Source organism: Thermobia domestica, chromosome 13 (genome assembly GCF_964235325.1).
Source record: "Thermobia domestica chromosome 13, izTheDome1.hap1.1, whole genome shotgun sequence".
NCBI lineage: Eukaryota > Metazoa > Arthropoda > Insecta > Zygentoma > Lepismatidae > Thermobia > Thermobia domestica.
In genome coordinates this window covers 113954248-113975176 of record NC_137466.1, presented here as the reverse complement: position 1 = coordinate 113975176, position 20929 = coordinate 113954248, and the positions used below count along the sequence as shown (strand labels likewise).

The 20929-nt window shown below is 35.6% G+C and overlaps 1 pseudogene; it reads left to right on the top strand.

The window, feature by feature from the left end:
- Positions 1–18759: 18759 nt before the first annotated feature.
- LOC145667719 (protein GVQW3 pseudogene) lies at positions 18760–19116 on the top strand (annotated as a pseudogene).
- Positions 19117–20929: the final 1813 nt, after the last annotated feature.

Below are 20929 nucleotides of genomic sequence, written 5' to 3'. Positions count from 1 at the left end.
CTCTCCAATATGAACACTTTTGAACTCCAAATGTATATATATGTATGGAAATCTACCATATATACAGAGGCATAACGACAAATTAGTAATGATAACAATGGACAAAGAGTAAATATCAGAATCTAATTGTAAGGAGAGTGTTCATGCGCAAAATACCATTAAGTTGAACGTTCGGCCTCTTTGAAAGGAAATAACAGAGTTTCGAAGTCTTATACTTCAGTAATTAATCCCCCGAAAGGAGTAAGTAAAAGAAGAAAAACTTTTAGATGGACTTGGAATTTAATCAGAGTAAACTTGAGAATGATATCTCTATCCGCTCGGTATGGTAGAATGCCATTTGTACCGTATCTTCCCATTACGTACCTTAAGAAGTGATCATGCCATTTTGGCATTCTAAACCTGTTTGAACACCTGCAGTACATCATCTAGTAGGTTTATGTTCTCTGCTGGTGATAACGTTATTCCCTCCAATCCACGAGAACGCGAAGTTATGCTTCCTAAATAAAAGATAATTGCGTTTATTTCATTACATATTCTTCAGACTTTTAAAATAATGTATTACTAACTAACAGATTTTATATTATACCATGATAGTTCCTAGTTCATAATAACAATATAATTTAGCATGCATATTATTCTTATTGTTTTATTTTGAATATAAACATATTATGGTAAACTTTCATATTTTTCCGGCAAGAATATTTGCAAAGATTTTTTTATATGCTTAACTTACTTACATAATGTATACATTATGAATATTCAGATAACAAAAGGAACAAAATTAAAATTTATTTTCTTAAACCTAGTGTGGCCTATGATATTTGATCTCAGTTGAGAACATCATTTAATTTTTCAACTACTGATTAAACATACTCCTTGGTCCTTTCCGGAGAAGAGTATTGCCTCTCTTGTGTATATTGTATATAATAGAGGATTCAAACTTTGCGTCACGATGGCCTGCAGTTTCACCTGCTTTCTACCGGGGCGTCGCACTTGTACGACTAAAACTTATAATGTATTACACTCATAATGTATAGCCGCGATGGCTAAGAGATAGAGTGTTCACTTCAGGTTTATCGCTTCCCTGGTTCCATCCCAGCTTGCGCTAAGTGCGCTTGTTGTGGACAAACAATATATGAGTGGATTTTCATGGAGTTCTCCTGTTTCTTGTCATTTTCTTCATTCGATCATTTCATTCATTATCATAATAACAATTTCCCTTAACCTAGGAGTATAAAACTAAAAACAGCTTCTAGTGTGCTGTATAGCGTAACGTAACACGCAACATGTCAATCGTATTTTTAAAACAGCATAAAATGAGTACACTTTTTATTTTCTTAGATTGAAATTCTTACTTCATATAGCGCATACTATGCACAAGAGAATCAAGTCCACTCATTGGTCATTTTGGACATCTTTTCTTATCTGAAGCTCCTTTCGTAGAATAAAAGATTTCTGCCTAGATATCGTAAATAACTTCAATAATATAAAAGATTGTGTGAACTCTTCCACGTGCGTAAGAATACCTTACAAACTTCCTGTCTCTTTTTCTCACAACTTTGATAATTGGACTCAGGCTAATATACGCTTCATATTTTATTTGACCATCTACCTCATGTATCTCTAATTATTTTGTTCTTTGGTGGTATGCTAATCTTGTTGTTTTATATTAACAATAATAGTAATTTAAAGACAACTTTCCTTTAAAATGTATACCCTCCAATCGAGCTATGGCAATGTTTCGTTGTTGGCGGGGTAAATGCGGGGATCGTTGCAGGAAAAATGTAAGATAGGAAAGATTGTGTGCCCTCAGAAAGTTTGGAAACTCCTGTTAGAGATTATTATTGGCCCACTTCCTCAGAAAAGGAATAGTGGTCTTTCCCACATTTTGTGCAATGATTTAAACATATTCTATTGGCTAATTAGTAATATTAGCACGAATTCATACATATATACATATATATAGGGTGTTTCAAAACAAAACCGACAACGTTTGGGAGGTGATTCTTCACACCAAAATAATACAAAAGGTATAGACCAACTTAGGTGCGCAAATGATTCCTTTCGAAGTTATAGGCTACTGAAAATATGAAAAATGAACTTTAAAGGTCCATAGCTACAAAACTATGGGACCTACTGAAGTCGGGTCAAAATTTCACTTAGAAACTTATATGTGCCCTATCCAAAAATACGTGTTTCAGAATCCTAAGGTACGCACGATAAAATTTTTATAGAGGGAGTTTGGCTGCGGGTACATAATTTGAAGTACTCACCAACAACCTGTATAAAAATAGTTCCAGAAGTACCGCATTATTCTGAAACATGGATATTTGGATAGGGCACATACTAGTTCCTAAGTGAAGTCTTGACCCGACTACGGTAGGTCCTATAGTATTGGAGCTATGAACCTTTGAAGTTCATTATTTCATGTTCTCAGCAGCCTATAACTCCGAAAGGAAGCATTTGTGCACCCAGGTTGGTCTATACTTTTTGTCTTATCTCGGTGTCAGGAATCACCTCCCAAACGTTGTCGGTGTTGTTTTGAAACCCCCTGTATATGCTTAGAAAATCCTGACCTTTACGCTGCCTAACGTAAAAAAACAAACTATTTTCTCGCTTTGTTTGAATTTTAGTAACCGTTAAAAAATGAAAAGGTTCCATACACGAAGATTATTTGCTACACATGATTTTGATTGATCAAAGGAAAGTTGTAGCTCAGCTTTTACCTCCATAAGGATATTAGAATCCTTCACAAACCAAGATTCCGTAACCTAAAATTTGGATACAAAAATTTGCTCCTGAGAATTGTGTCTAAATGGTTTTGATAAGTTATCAAATCAATATTAAATTCTATACAGTTCGAAATACAAAACGAAGAAAAATAAATGAAGTCATGGAGACATATAGCAACGAAGAATTGGAGTTAAAGTACCTCAAATTGACTCCAGACTTAGGTCTGACAAAACGTCAACATTTAACTATTCTTCAGTAGTTAGCCTATGCTAACATGTAACTCTAGCAAACTCAGTCGCTACAGAGAGAGCAACATGTAATACTTGAAAGAAAGGGGGTGACGGATCACCATCAGTTATAAAAAATAAGATTAGGAAAATAATTTGATTAACGAAAGGACTCGATTCTCCTCTGTAACACATGCACATTAGTCTTAAATTTAACATGTCACTCTGTTGTCTATCAACTAGTGGTGCGCATAAAGTCCGATGTTTTGGATTTTGGAACAACCGAAACCGGTTTTTATCAAAGCTGTTCGGTTTTTATAAACCGGTTTTAGTTTTCATCCAACTGGTTTTCTGCTTTCCAAAACCTGTTCAGTTTTCTATCAAACCTGTTAAAACCGCTTTTGTTTTTTAAGAGCGTTTTTTTGCTTCTTTGTTAATTTGTTTGGAAATGAGCATTACAAGAATAACTTGCACCGGACGATGCTGAAAAGTTGTTTTTGTAGTACTCATTTCTGTTCACATCTGACAGTGAGTCTTAATACGTTCCCATAGCCAGTAATCATATTGGCTAAGATCTGGAGGCATTGCGACAAAAGTTATAGGTAATCTACTAGTAATCCATCTCAGTGGTCATCCAGGAACTGCCGAACTTCAAAGCCGCCTAGTGAGGAAACACAACTTTCCTCAAAGTGGATACCATTAATGATGTATAGGCTCTGAAGTTCCGAGAAAAGAAATATCAGCATCATAAAGATTACATTGTCCTACTAGAAGAAAAAATGAGCTAATGGGATATCACAAATCAATCGTAGGACTACCACTTCATGAGTCTCGATTTCAACCACTTCACACACACCTTTAATTCGGAAGTTTTACCTATTCCTTTTTAAGACACATAGAGGAGGCTCATCACTAAAGGAAAAATGAGGATCGTAAGCGCTGATAAACATTAATCACAAAATTGCGTCCTGATGTCACAATTTTCTTCTGTCAGATTGTGCATGCATCTCAACCAATAGGGTTTGCTTTCATTAGCTTTATAATTATACTATAAAAAGTAATGCCCCAACTTCCAGATCCAAAGTTCGTCGTTTAAGTGGTTTGATTGGACTCGTCTTGACGCTTTCCTTTACTATCTAATTTGTTCTAGATATCCAACCATGTGTAACACTTCTTGTTTCCTTCAACTTGTCGTATCATCTTAGGGAGATAGTTGTCTCCTTAAGATTTTTCAAACAATGTTTGTAATTTTCTGGGCACGAAAGCACGTACTGGACAAATCATAACATACACTGTACCTTCTTCTGAATCATCTCCGCCTTGGAATTACATGCTCATTTATATACACTTAATCTTCATACTTAGCAGCCAAAACAGAACAAAATTTTGAAGTTTTCTGTGTGTAATGAACTTTATTTCGTTGAAATATATTTTTAACTTTGAAAGTTTCAGCAGCATTTCCTGCAGGGGTTTATTTTAAGAAACCGAAATAGAAAACGAACTTTGAAAGATAAACAAACGGTTGATTGTGAAATATACGATGATCGTCATAGAAGAATGCTAAAGTGTGAATCGGTGGAGTTTTGTTCTTTTAAGACTCAAGTTACTGAAGAATTTGCTTAGCCGACTTGTCAAGTTTTATGACTCTCTGTGGTGCATAGTCTCTGTCAAATCACTGATCTTACCTTGAGTCTCAATTAATTACTGCTGTTCATTGACTAGTTACGAAAAACACAAGTAATCAAGTACAGTGGAGTACCGGTAATTCGAACACATCTAACCCGAACATCCGTCTAATCCGAACAGGACCGGGAGGAAAATTTTATTTTATTTTATTTTATTTTATTTTATTTTATTTTATTTTATTTTATTTTATTTTATTTTATTTGTGGTGAAAATAAGCAGTTTTAGGAAATGAATAACTAAAAGGATGAAAATGGGTGCACGTTTTCTTAGAAAGCAAAGTAAACTTTCATTAAGTACAGCTTTTTCTTTAATACCTGTATTTAGGCCTCAAGCCACATTACGACAATTACACAAAGTTTGAAATAACATACAACATGCACTGTACAATATTGAAACTTTTAGGTTTAGTACGAGTGAAATACAGTAATGTAGTAGAATAAGTATTGTGCTGTAACATAAACCTGAACGTACAATACTGGTAGTGTACAGTACTAGTATGTACAGTACCATAGTACCGTACTAATATTACTTGTTACAAGATATGAACTCAGTTATTGTATTTTGTTGCAGTGAAGAGAGTCTATTGGACGACGTGTAGTTTCGTCATCGTCTCAAACGTTATATCGGCAGGTGTAGGAGTGACCTGTTGTTCTAGGTCCTAACGGAAAGATTAGTAACTCCTGTAGGTGAAAAAATAAATCCATCACTTTTTTCCAAAATTTTAAACATATTTCTAGTACGGTACATATACTGTAGTCAGAAAACGTGTTTTGAAATATTATGCACTTTGTATTACAAAACAATATACCCGTTCACCCGCTTCAAACTGTGATTTTACTGTTATTCCAGCTAATCCAAACAATCACGTAATCCGAAGAGGTTCGGTCCCAATTAGTTCGTATTACCGGGATTTCACTGTAGTAGAAAGAAGGTTTTTCTCTTCTGCAACTCGACTAGTAGTATTGTGCTTCCTATTCGACTATTTCAATACGGTATTCTTTACTTATCGCTATATTTTAGCTTCCAATGACAAATTGCCGTGCCGTTTAAGTTTGTGGGATTACTATAGAAGAAGATGCACCGTGTGTCACTCATAATCTAGAAATCTCATGATTTCAGAGACCTGTTCCTTGATGTTTATTGTCTTGATTAGTCTCGTGATGTCACAGTTTGCTGCTCGTATTCTCAGAAAATCGCACAGAGGGAGCAAGAAAACACAGTAAACATATCGCTGTTCAGTGGTGACAAGCAAACAAGCCGTAGTTGATGGATTTGTAGATACACTAATCGTTAATTCCCTCGTTTCGATTGTTTAACCTATTCTCTGTGTGCTGCATCTGATTGAAAAAGTCCGATTCTACGTCAGATATTCGCCAGTAATTGCAGGTGTTCACAAACGTGCCTTTATGAAAAATATTTTCAACACCAATTAAACAACATTTATTAAACATCAACATTTATTAAACCTTTTTTAAACAAATATTACCTAATAATGAAAATTTATTAAATATCATAGTTGTTTGTACATATAACATTAGTAACATATTTGTGTTTTAGTCAAGTTAGTTTTGATTCAACAAGGCTCCCTGAGAGCAAGGACACAAACAATCTACAATAATTTTATGGTTTCCATTCTTTTAATTTAAAAAAATGATATATTGAAAAAGAGCCATCGGGCGTTCAAACGAAATAGAATACGAGAATACCAGAATTATCAACTTTATTTTTGTTACTTAAAGGAAGCGGAAATATAGAACAGTTATTTTTTTCCTCATCATAGCCCTAAACATAAACCTTTGTTCTCTGTCTCTACCTCTATAATAAATATACTTTTTGCTTTTCTCTTATATAACACAGTTGTCAGAGAGGGAAAAAAGACATGAAAGGTCGAAACAAATAAAAGATACAATCTAATTTATTGCTACGAGCTCATAGAACTACCAGAGCATTGAGTGTACATTGCTATATATCAAAAGGGTTGCAAACGCATACCTGTGTGGTGATACACTTACTCAATTTTCATTGTCTTACACAATGTTTCTACAGATTAAAAAAACATATATGTATATATATATATATATATATATATATATATATATATATATATATATATATATATATATATATATATATATATATATATATATTCTTAGCAAAACACATTGTTATTTTTATTATTATTAGATGCAGTAGTAGTAATAGTAGTATAAGTGTCACTACTTCGCACGAGGAGAATAATACTATCCAAAATCTTTGAAAGTAAAGAATGACGAGCAATGACGAGGAAAAAGATATGCAACCTGGGTGTCCCGAAGAACAATTGGGTTGTAAGCTTTGCAGGCGCTATCATTAACTGAACATAATTTTTGCATGAATATTGACTCCCAATCACTACTGGAGGCGAAAATCGATAAAGAAACAATTTCGTATTTGATTAGGTCTGGTAAAAATTTGTCTTTGTACAAAATTCGGTGCCTTTAGGTGATTCCTTTCTATCCGAAAACCTGATGTCTGACATACCCATGTTCTTTTATACAAAGATTATTATTATTATTATTATTACGACCATTTTAACCACTCAGTGTTCTCAGGAGTCCCTCAGAGCTCAAACCTTGGCCCACTTTTATTTTTAATTAATTATATTCCCAATTGCCTGCAAAATTCGTTCAGCCTACTATAAGCAGATGACCTTAAATTCGGAATATGTATTAGTAATGTCAATGGCTCGGTATCTCTACAAAATGATACGAATGCTGTTTCCAAATGGTGTCAACTCAATGATCTAAACCTTAATGTAAATAAATGTTTCGTAATGTCATACTCACGTAAGAACACACTTCTAAAATGTAATTATTGCATTGGTAACGTCAATAACTAACATTTCCCAACAACATTTTTAAAAAAATATGAGAGAAGCTTATAGAAACCTGAGACATACGATAAAAACTGGAAGGGATTTCAAGAAACAAGACACATTAAAAACGATATATAACACAATCTTTAATCTAGAACACGCTGCCGAAATCTGGAACCCTGCAGGTAAACAATATAGTCGCAAAATGGAAATGATACAATCAAAATTACAAGGTACTTAGTTTTCAAGGAAACAGGCATATATCCTAAATTTGAAACATATCAATGTTTAATTAAACAACTGAACATTGTATCCTTCGGCAGGAAAAGGAACGTTCGGTTACTCTGCCTTCTATATAAAATTTTAAACAACAAAATCGAAGTGTCACAATTACTTGAATTTCTGAAATTTAAAATTCCCAACGTTAGAAGACAGCCAAAATTTGGCTTATCACTATAGAACATTAAAAACATTATAAATATAATGAAAAGCTCACCTATTGAAGCATGTGTGGCCTCTACAACAAACTTTGTGTAGTTGATCCAAATATTGATATATTCAGAATGTCCATCATTAAATTTTAAAAAAGTAGTAAATTCTTTAAGTGCCAGAGCCGATTATTAACCATTCACTAAAATTATCACCTGTCTGTTTAGTCTACTATTATATGCTTATCTGTTTTTGTGAATACCGTAAATGGGTGTCTTTGCCTGTAGTATTCGTCTCTCTAAATAAATTAATAAATTAATTAATTAATAAAGAAACCACCTCTGATTGTGAATTCCTTAAAAATTGCTATTAACGAAGCGCAATAAGCATTGCTATAATTTTCCGAAAAGACTACTTCAATTATTCAGTAATATGTAAGTTTACGTATGTGATAAAATAGCATATTGGTTTGGGTGTGTTTCACATTAGAATCATTAACTTTAAAAAGAATAGAATTTTAGAATGAAAATCAATCACAGCTTTTAAAGGTAGTACAAACTCAGGATCCACATGATAGTGCAAATATAAAAAAATAATTAAATTAAAACAAGGGGAAAAGTATTCAATTAGGATGGCTTCTTGTGGAACTGAAGCACAGAAAATAGAATACTTTCAGTATTTTTCTTAAATTTATTCTATTTTGATGCAACAAGATTATAGTTTTTTTTTTTTTTTTTTTTTTTTGCGACATTCCAATCACCCCACTAACTGACGTTAAAATCGGTCAGGAACAAAGGAACAAATTTACTACCAATATAAAACTACAGTATGTGTCTCATGATAAATTTTGTAAACATTCAGAATGTTTATTCATATTGTACCTTGTCCGAGCTGAATAACGTATTTCTATTTTACAAAATTTAATATGCAGAAAAAAATCATTGAAGCAAAATTTTGTAATGTTAGTAAGACTTCATTCATGCTGTATTTCCTAAAAGTTTTATTTTGTCCTACAAAAAGCAGGAAGGAATTTTATGTAAAAGAAATTTCAACTCTTCTTCTCCCATCCTATAAAATCTAAGGAATTAAGTATTAGGAGTACTTGGAAAATTCGCAATTGCAATACTGTAGTTGCATAATTATTAACTCCATACCGCACAACGTGATTGCTACTTTCATGTGCATGCACAGCACAAGATTTTTCTTTGTTCCCAAAACTGATGTTATCTGACAATACTCCGCCCACTTACAACACAAGAGAACGACATTATATCAAAAGCGAACTTGCCTTTCAAAATGTTCTTCCTGAGAGCAGAGTAGTGGTAGGGGTCTTTCTTATCCCTATGTGCTTTACACCGATCTCACTTGAACTTAATAGTGTCATTTACCCAGGTATAAAGCTTGAACATGACTCGAAAGAGGAAAATGACTACATTGATATTATCATTAAAAGTTTTATGACCTCTTTCTTCCGTATCTTATGTATTCGATTACTCAGAAATGCTTGTGTGTTCTAAAATGTCACTTCAAGGAAGTTAAAAGAAATGGCATTCCTCTTTATTCATATTAATTACACTTAGTTCTTACAAATAGGGTCCTTGTACTGATATTTAAGTAAAAAGATATCAGAAAATAAATTGCTTCCTTTTAAATAGCTTTACATTTATTTTTATGAATTCCATCTTGACAGTTTCCATATTAAGGCATGCACAGTTTTCTTAAACTTACAAATATTACGCGCAGTGTAACGAATCCTAAGTACCAAGAGTATCACAAAGTGCACATACATTAATTTTTCTTCCAAGACTAATTAACGTTTAAAGGGAGAAATGTATAGGAATTTGTTATTGTCAATGCACTTAGTTGACAGTAATAAATTTTCTCATACCTGTTGCTTCTTTAACAACTCGATAATTTGACAAGAATTAATGTGTAAAAATTTGTGTATTCGTTGTTGAGGTATGAGGTTCCTTTTCAACACCAAGAATATTTGAGACATGGACCTACTGTTTAAAATAGAATCCGAATTAATATGTTCAAGCATAATCTCTCATCGGGGATCGAACCTAGGACCAAACGGCGCGGGCGTTACCTACTTTTTGTTAAAATTTTGCCGCAAATGGTACAATTGTCCTCATGGTCTTTTCATTATTCTTATAGGTCATTCTACCTAATCCGACATTAGTACAAATATACCAACTTCGAGGACGGTTAAAAACCACCGTTCTCTACAGAGGGGCTCTACTTTCAAATGGGTTCCGCCAGGGTCGGATCCAGGATTTTCTGAGGGGGGTTTCACCAATAACCACCAAAATTATCAATCACACTGAAACTGTTCAAAGTGACATGCGACATTACTCTTCTCCCCTGGCAACAGTGATACGTAGAACGGGTGAGGGAAGCGAGTATGTTAAAGAGGGATGCAAGTGATATGCAGGAAAACAGTGTTCTCTTTCTTCCTGGCTTCTGTTTTTTAAATACTTGATAAATGTTATATAGTTTTGCTTGGTGAATCCTTTTCCTTCAACCTTCAGACAATCGACGTAAACTATTGCTTTTGCAAAGCTCTGCTTTCATTCAAGTCCCAAATGGAAAAATAATGGCAGAAAATGTTGTTATTTTCACTAGTAGTTCCTCATTTTAGACAGTATATATTTACAACGAAGGGAAGGTGCACCCTGTAAATCCGGCCCTGGGTTCCGCCTCACTATTGTCAGCCTAACCTCTCGGTTACACCACATCGGTATCACTACACCAGCAAGAAGGCCATTTTGACACTTCGTGTAACTAGTAGTCCTTATGGTGTTTGTGGTGTAAGTGTATAGTGCTTACTGGTTTTAAAATTGAATTGACATATCGCTTGATTCACTAATTGGAGTTTAATAGAATTAGCTAAGTTGTGTAAGATGTGACGTATTGCTTGCAGTAGGATTCAGATAACTATTTTGGTTTGTATACGAGACAACCATTCGCACATTGAATCCAACTCGCAGCCACACGTATTAGCCACAAAAGGGTACAATTGACATTTAAAAATGCATCGATAGCGATAATACTCTCCTCTTGTATTTATGAACTTTATAAGCTCGCATGCGAGAACCAAATTTCTGATAATCCCAACAACATTCTTTTGATCATTTTCTTCGCATATTTATTTTTCATGGACGTATATTGAGATTTTTTTTTAAAAAAAGAACATAGCTTACGTTATAACTTAATTTATATATACAGGGTTGGATCCAGTGGATCCAGGATTTTCAGAGAGAGTGCGCCAATAACTACCAGTACCTTTGAATTGAATTTAAAAATTTTAAATGCCTTTAGGCATCTGTGGTGTGAATGCCCTGGAAATGCTAAGTGTCTGTTCTCGGTGAATTCTTTTCTTTCAGCTTTTAGAAAATTGGCTTAAACTATCGATCTTGCAAAATCTCCCCTTTTTTAAGCCCTAACGGAAAATGACTGCAGATCTTTTTGGAAAGTGTGTTGCTATTTTTACTGCTAGCTTCTCACTTTAGGTAGTATATATTTGGTCTAGGAATTAATTCGTGCGGGTGAACAAGAGATGACGCAACGAACGGAGCGTCCCACAGTTCCGTGTATCCACACATGTGTTGCAAACCCCTGTCATCGCGTATCGTTCGTAGTATAGGGCAGTGGATTAAAGCGTCAACAACACCAGTTTGTAGTTAAGTGAACATGGCGCAATCTGTGCCTGATAAAGTGTTTTTGCGGGGTGTCCTGCTGCATTACTTTAACATGCAGAAAAGTGCGACTGAAAGTCATCGTATTTTGGTGGAAGTGTATGGTGACCATGCTCTAGCTGAGCGAACGTGTCAGAAGTGGTTTGCGCGGTTTAGAAGTGGTGATTTCGGCTTGGCAGACCAAGAGCGAGCTGGACAGCCAAAAAAATTTCAAGACGAAGAATTGACAGCATTGCTCGAGCAGGATTCGTGTCAAACGCAGGAACAACTTGCAGCAGCATTAGGCGTTGATCAAACAACAGTCTCCAAAAGCCCTTGAAAGCCATGGGAATGATTCAAAAGATGTCACATTGGGTTCCACATGAATTGAAAGACAGAGACGTTGAAAGACGAAAAACCATTTGCGAATTGCTGCTTCAACGACAGAGCAGAAAGGGGTTTCTGCCTCGAATTATTACGGGTGATGAGAAGTGGATCCATTACGAGAACCCTAAACGAAAAAAGGCCTGGGTGAAACCAGGTGAACCAGGTCCATCACAACCAAAACGAGATATTCACTGTGCAAAGGTTATGCTGTGCATATGGTGGGATATGAAAGGTGTGGTGTACTATGAGCTGCTGCAACCGGGTGAAACTATGAATGGAGAACGTTATCGACGACAATTAATGCGTTTGAAGCAAGCTCTGGCCAGAACACGACCAGAATGGGAGAACAGACATGATAAACTTATTGTTCAACATGATAACGCTCGCCCACATGTCGCAAAACCGGTCAAAACTTATTTAGAAAATGTCGGATGGGAAGTTTTACCCCACCCGCCGTATTCACCAGACGTTGCTCCTTCGGACTACTACTTGTTCGATTGCATGAACAACGATTTGATTGGACAGCGGTTTACTTCTTCAGAAGATATCGAAACATGGGTCTCTGACTGGATCGCTTCCAAGGATGAGGACTTCTTTCGCCACGGAATCCGTACATTGCCTGACAGATGGGCGAAAGTGGTGGCTAGCGATGGACAATATTTTTCTTAAGGTATTTATGTATTTTGTGTTTGTACTACAGCTTCAATGTGTGCGTACCAACCGCACGAATTAATTCCTAGACCAAATATATATATATATATATATATATATATATATATATATATATATACTTTACGTGCTGTTTAACGTATATAACTACACAGGAATGGTACAGTATCACAATTATGTTTAATCCCTATAAGATATATTGGATGACATGTTGGAGTATACCTTGTATAATAACTCACAATGTCACGATTTCTAAGACATGTGTCCTATCAGAAGTCTGCTACTTAAAAATTTAAATTCTTGTCTTCTTATAAGTCATAAAATACCAGAAAATGGAATACTAGAAAACGTACCAGTTAGTTGCAAATGCTTGTGCTATTACCTATTACATATAATGTATATTTGTAATTTTCTGATACATACAATTTTAAGGACGCGTGGTTTTTATAAGCACTACTCTAGCATTACAAGACTACAACACCTTTACAGAACAGAAATCCAAGTTAATTATGATTGGAGTTGCCCATAATTCTGATAATATTTGCTGTTCATGCTAACACATTGTTTGAAATGTCTTAAAACACTTTGCGTAGTACATTTACACGCTCCGTTACCATCTCCGTCCAGTTCTATGTGTTTGTTTCCTTACTACTTGAAGGCACAAGATGACTATATCATTATAATGACAAGAAGTTTCTTTACAAAATACGATTAGGATTAGGAATCAGATCTCTGGACTTCCGGCATCTATGACTATGTTAGGGTGTTGCCTATGAGGGATGATGTCCTTCCGCGATTGCACTGCCTGGTGAATTGAGGAGGAAGAAAGGTATCGGGAAGGAAGTGGCGTGGGACCATTAAATAAGATACAATCCTGGCATCTTCCTGATCTGAATGAGGAAAACCATCAATCAGGATGGTTGACCTGAAAAGAAATTTTGCGAACCGTATACGTAGCTAAATAGTGTTAACGACCATAATGTATTTTATTTATATTTGTGTTTTCATAGCGGTGACACACGTACTACGTAAAAAAAATCTTTCATTTTAACGTCCCATGCTTATGTCCTTTAGGCTAAGGTAGGGTGACCAAATAGTCAACTAGAAAAAACGGGACACCTTTTATTTCTGGATAGCTTGCTCCCCTAAATATATTTTTTAGCCTCTCCGTTCTCTCTCTCTATGTCTCTCTTTGTATCTCTCACAAAAAGGGGCAAATTTACACTTTTTCGTTTTAAAACCTATTGAAAAGGTCGTGGAATTAATTAGATAAGTAACTATAAGGAGCTAACAAAAAATGAAATATTTGAAAACATTACTAAAAATATATAAGCGCTTAAATGTGTCACCGACAGTTTATAATTACTCTCAGCATCGGATTCCAACTCTTTTTATTTGCATTTTGTTACTTTTAAACATTATTTCACTTACAACTGATTTTCTTTTTACTTTTACTTTTATAGTTCTATACCTTTGTTCTCCTTTCGTAGTGTGTTACATCTTACAGGGGTGTTAGTCAAATCACGGAAACACTGTACTGTACTGATGACAACGCCTCAATTTTCCACCGCCCGAAACAGAGACTAAAAACAGGTTACATTGTTCTTCATAAGACTTTCAGCCCTTTGCACTGTTGTCTGCGGAGTGGGGAGGCCTAGGAGGGAAAACAGTACAGCTACTACATCCAATATCGCAAACGTCGTAATGACGTTGCTCAGTAATTAGACATATTCCAATATAATCACATAGTTTAGAAAAATAATATGAATTAGGAAATTTTAGCGATTCGAACGGTTTTTTGTACCGAATGTACGTAAATACGGGACATTTTGACGTCCCGGGAGAATTTTTCGGGACACCAAGAATAGTAGTGAAAATACGGGAACATCCCGTTTTTACGGGACGGTTGGTCACCCTAGGCTAGGGAAAACTGATGTTTGTGGCAAGTGAATGATAATGAAAGAATTGGTGGGAGAAGACGAGTGAGCTGTTGTCCACTACAAACTTACTTGAACTGTGATCGAACCAAGGACTTCACGGACCACAACTAAGCGCACTACCACTGAGTCACCATGCTCCTAAACACACACATATACTACATGTAACATTTCATCTGTTCTTCTTTTCATACATTTAAAATTCAATAAAATGAAAACGTAAGAATATTGCAATGAGAGCATAGGTGAGCTTTAATTAACTTTGTGTACTCTTATATGAAAAGTTCGACTTTAGTCACCATTGCGGACAAAAAGTTCTGACTATCCCAGTCTTCCAATGGTGCCAAAATGTTGCTAAACAGCTGATGTTGATGATAACATTATTATACTCCGCGTAGGGACGACTACATATAAAACATGTATAACAAAAGAAGCAATGGATATAAGTTTTTTTTTTTTTTTTTTTTTTTTTTTTTTAGTCTAAGGATCAAATCTACTTCAAAACCTAATAACCCTACTAAACTGAATATACATAGTAAAATATTTGTATAACAACGTTATATAGAATACGGTTAACTACTCGTAAGGATGGAAACATTGCTTTGTCTACATGTGAATCAGTTGAGACAGAGTATAAGTTAGGAGCGCGTTCCCCAGACGGATAGACTCCACAGTTTATCGTCTACTTACACGCAAATGCTTCTTTCCTTTTTGTTTTATTCACTCATGTGACGTAAGCTAACCTTGAAGGAAAATAATGATTTTTTAAAAAAGAATAAAACAAAGTGTTGATAATAAAGTTGAGAATTGTTTGAAAAGTGACATTACTATTAACACATACAGAAGAAATTAAACCTTGGTCATAGAATTGAGTGTTTTCTTTTTGTCTTTAATAAAAAATATACAAAAGAAAGATAAAATTCTGGAAAGCTATTCACTATTCTCTGTTTCACATAAAAGGATAGGAAAAAGAAGAAGTTTTTTCCCCCACCACGCTCAAGTACAGGTGAATGTTGGTGTTCCGTCTTCCACCATCAGCCCCCACATACGGAGGTATAGAGTGTATTTAAATATGTCTAGGCCTAAATAATAAATTACAACTTTCATAATAACATTGAGTATTTTAAAACACTTAATGACATTTACCTGCATTAGTGAGTAAGTAGCACATGTGTTATTTTAATGGAAATTTTATTGAACAGTTGTATTGTTTATTTTCCTTCTTTTTTGGCAGTCGGGGTTATGACATAATGTTGGAATGGCAAGGGATGTCAGGGTTGGTAATTGAATTGGTATTTACTGCTTTGATACATGAATTTTATAATATAAAATAGGAAACCAAGTACAATATGTATGGGTAAATTATCAGTGCGTTAAGATAATAACAATAGAACTTGAAATAATAATAATAATAATAATAATAATAATAATAATAATAATAATAATAATAATAATACACTTCTTGTTTCCTCTCTTATATACATGTGTTCTTACATTAGAAAGAACCAGAAGAAAAATAACCAAATGTATACACACTGATAATAGTGAATAAATGCGTCTCGCCCCGGGTGCCTCAACTCAGGCAAATGCCCTGGTTTCTATTGATTATTTTTCAATGAAATCATTTTCCTACGTTTTTCTCTTCGTACGTACACCTGATGTGATGATGGCAAAGTATCTTTTTTTGTTTGTTGTTTATTAATACGCGGCGATAAATTTACGGTAAAGCATCATACATACAAGATTCATCAACATTGAAGTCTTCTGAGTTTATTAAGGGGGAAAATTTATTATGGTGGACTTAGAAAAACAATCCCAGATTGATTGAAGCCTGACACGAAATAGTAACTGCAGATGCTACGTAATTTGAACAGGCCCATGTCTGAGTCTGTCGTTTCAAGCAAAATTATAATATTGGAGCTTAACCAACACAGTGAATTTGACGCCCCTAAAATCCCCCAAAAATTTGGCGCCTTGTGTGGTTGCAATAATCACCCAGCCCTTTCGTTGGCCTTGAGTTTAGCCAATTGATAATAGAGGAAATTGACTTTTGAATTGTTACTTGACTATTTTAATAAAAACGGAGTTGTCAACAGTCCTGACGACCGTTGAGGGGGAGGGAGAGTAACAGATGTTTGGAAATGAAATTAAATCTTTGAGTTTTACGTATCGCAGTTATGCCGGATAGGCTAAAGGAGACTGTGATGACGAGAATGAATGAAACAGTGCAAAGAAAAAAGTAGGAGGAAACAGGAGAACTCCGAGAAAATCTGCAAAAACAGTGCTTGTCCACCACAGAGCCCACTAAACACGAGCTGGGATCGAACCAGGGTCTTATGCCCCAGAGGTGAACGCTCTACCACGGAGCCACCATGGCCCCAACAAAAGTTTTTAGTTCTCACAGAACTCTTGTCTGGAGGTCAATGCAATTAATGGGTGCTATACATACTTGAATTTCATTATTTTCAACAGTCTATGGAGAGTTGAGTGAGAAAAGCAGGGCAGTTTATCATCGGTATTTATAGCTATCAGAATTTTATTTAACGTTGGCAATTCATTACGGGAAAAGACCTGATGTACCTTTGATCGAATTGCCGATTTCGTGAAGTCGTCATAGTTTTCCGAGAGGGGAAATACTTGTACGCGTATTTTTGGGACTTCTTAATTTATTTTCATTAAATTTAGCCTCCCGCCTACTTCTATAAACAGTTGCCTTTCCTACACTTGTCTGTTTCCCAGTCATGTCGGCAAATTCTTCAACAGTTAAATTAGGGTGTTGTTCTCTTAAAGCATGGAAGATATTCAAAATGCAACGCTTCTCACCACTTCGTAACGCTGTCCCGGGCTCATGTTTTATCGCAGAACTACTGCAAGCATCATGAATTGTCGCTTCACAAAGCACTAAATACGCAATTATTTACAATTTAATATGCACTAAAATTATTTTCAGATAATATAAACTATACAAAACATAATGGATACAGAATACAATTTAATATGCACTAATTTCACACGACACTATATATAATATAGTTACCACACACGCTAAATTCATACAATATTTGCACAGGTCGATAGTCTGCGCACTCGATACTCAGACAGCCAGAAGATTACCTTCCTTGAACTTGTAAATAAAGACAGAATGTCGACAGGATTGGTTTGCTTTCTCTCCCGATTCTTAAGTGAAACAATAATGAAAATTAACTTTATAACGAATTAGTTCTTATTTCTAGAAATGCAATTTAATAAATAGGACTAAAGCCAAAACTTTAATACATAAATAGTAAAAAATACTTTTCTTAAAGACAACAATTAAAAACAGTAATTGTTTGTTATTTGGGGTTGACAGGTAAAAACAGCAGTCAGTGCTTTCTCGCCATCAGGTGCGAGCGAATTGACGTACGAATTTAGTGTGTACACGATTTTGTTTATTAGAAAAGCTTCCCTCCCTGTGAAGGTCAACGGCTTGATTTCCCCTCCGTACTGGAGAGTGGTGGGAGGAAGGGGAGTTTCCTATCAGGTTGCCTGGAATAGATCTTAGTAACTGCTTATTGATATAACATAAAATAGAAGTAGCTTTTGTTATATTCCTTATTTTAAGTAACTATTCACAAATGTGCATGATTACCTGTAATTTTTCTTGTTATTTTCTTTGTATATAATATGAGAAGAGTTCAATGAACTCGGCACAGCGCGTCCTCAGATTAAGAATCGAGAAGAAGACCTCTTGATATAGAGGTTAGCTGTGAATATAGTAAGTAAGCAGTCGCGGGAGACGACAAAGGGTGGTCCTTCAGCTTGGAGGTTTGGCGTGAGGCTAACAAATTCATGCTGTGAGAAAAAAGGCGCTTATTCAGAAGCTTCCTTCCAGGACGCATAACTTGGCACGACCTCAGCAAAGTAAAATGGACATGATATTTGGAACATGGAACATAAGAAGTCTTTATAGGTCAGGTGTTTTAAAATCTACAGGATACGTTAATAAAGTTTCAAGACTGAGTGTTATCTGAGTAGGGGCTCACGTGCATACCCGTTGTACCGACAGGGTGCAGTAGAGGGGGGTGTCAGCTAAACGCTGCACAAGCGTCAGTTGCCTCCGATCGCTAGTGGCGTGAATGCGTGTCAATGACCCCTGTCGAAACCTGAGTGAGTGGAAAATGCAGCGACATTGGGAGCAGCGCTATGCTATCAAGTTCTGTGCGAAACTGAATAAAACAACTGCAGAGATTTTTCGCATAATTCAGGATGCATACAAAGAAGACGCCATGTCACGTGCAATGCTTTGCATATGGCACAAGAGGTTCAAAGAGAACCACGAGGACGTTGAAGACGATGACCGCCCTGGTAGACATACAACAAGCTTAAGGGAGGAAAATCTGGTGAAAGTGTGTGAACTTTTAAACATTAATCATCGTCTTAGTGTTAGATTAATCACCGATGAACTGGGATTGGGTCCGACTACCGTGTTCAAGTTAGTGACAGAAGATTTGAAGATGAGAAAAGTGAAATTTTGACGTAGTTCAACGTGGCAATACTGCCGCATCCAGCCTACAACCCCGATCAAGCTCCTAGCGACTGTTATGTTTCCCCGAATCTAGAAATACCTGAAAGGGAAGCGATTCGGCACGATTTCAGCGGTCCAGGCAGCTTCGACGATGACCCTTCACAGTCTAGTGCGCGAACACTTTCAAGGAACCTATGAACAATGGGAAACCCACTGGCAGCGGTATGTTTATGACCAACGGTCATATTTTGAAGACTTTTAGTTCGTAATGCATTTGTTATTTTAAGACCAGTCTTGAAACTTTGTGAACATACCTTGTATAACGATTAAGTTAGAAAAAAATACAGGATGGACCTAGTGGGAGTTCAAGAACTTAGATGGGAAGGAAAGGGAGCAGTGAAGTCCGGAAATTTTACGTTCTTTTACGGGAAAGGAAATAAAAATCACCACCTAGAAACAGTAGGATTTAGGATTTGTTGATTTCTATGCTTTCGGTTTCTATGGCCATGTTAGCCCGTCAATTTTAGGGATGACGTCTCTCGGCGAGCACACTATCCCCGGAAAGGGAAGGAAGAAAGAATGGGAGAGGTAGCAAGCAGCCTGGGACCTATATGTTAATTACCTGGGACCACGTATTTCATGAGGAGGAACTGCATAATTTATACGTTTACCAAACTTTGTTAGGGTCAAGTTTAGGAGTCCCAGATGTGCAAGTCATGTATCCAGAATGGAAGAAAGTGGAAATGCTTTCAAAGTTTAAGCTGGAAATCCAATCGAAATATGTCCATTAATAAGACCTGGGAGCAGATGGGAACATAATGTTAAGATGAATCTAGCAGAAATAGGAGTACAAAGTAGAAACTGCATCCAGTTGACTAAGGGCAGAAGTCAATAGAGAGCTTTTGTGAACGCGACATTAAACGTCCGAGTTCAGTAGGCCATAGAGGTAGTTGAATGCACTTTGGAGTTTGTACCCATGACCAGCACTGCAGCCAAGTAGGAGACATATGGTCATATCATTCACCTCTTGCAACTAAATGTACATCTATTCAAATAATTGCTGGACATATGCTTACAATCACGAAGACGAAAACAATATTTCGATTACAATTCAAGCCTAGGATATTGAGGTAATGTTCGTTTGCAAAATATACATAAAAATCGAAGTTCAGATATCAATTGGTAAATAATTGATGTTTACAAATCAGAAATACAAATAGACATCAACCTTGGGCATTATTTAACTAAAATTACTAACAGAAATAATGCCAGTCACTATGAAACATGAGTTACCTTCTTCCGATAAATGAAGACGTAATATATGTGTCGATGTTCTAATAATTCTCTTACAGTGTCATACATTGTGACTAGTAAGTTTCCCTATTCCGGAAGCAATCGTACTTCATTGAGCTTTTGTCAAATCTCTTATCACAACTATGCATTGCGTTCACATCATTTGTGCTAATCAATTGTCGTATGCATCAAATTAAAGTTCATCAACAGTTTTGTTCCATTTTTTTTTTATCTCAATAGGATTTTTTCTAAAACTTGACTGAATTTAAAGCTCAATTTTAATGATCCGTAACAGGGGAATCAAAGTTTTGCCCATCATGATTTCCAACCTCAATAAGTTCTACCATTATGTCAAGTTTGGTCAACATCGAAGATTGAAAGTTCTTTAAAGATATGACGTTAAAAATTCTTTAAAGTTATCACTTAGAAACATTCACAATATTGTCCTTATGAAGCACATTAACTTCCAAACTGTGGATTTCACAACCCTTTTGAAACAAAAGAGTTCCTATTACGGATATTATCCGGAA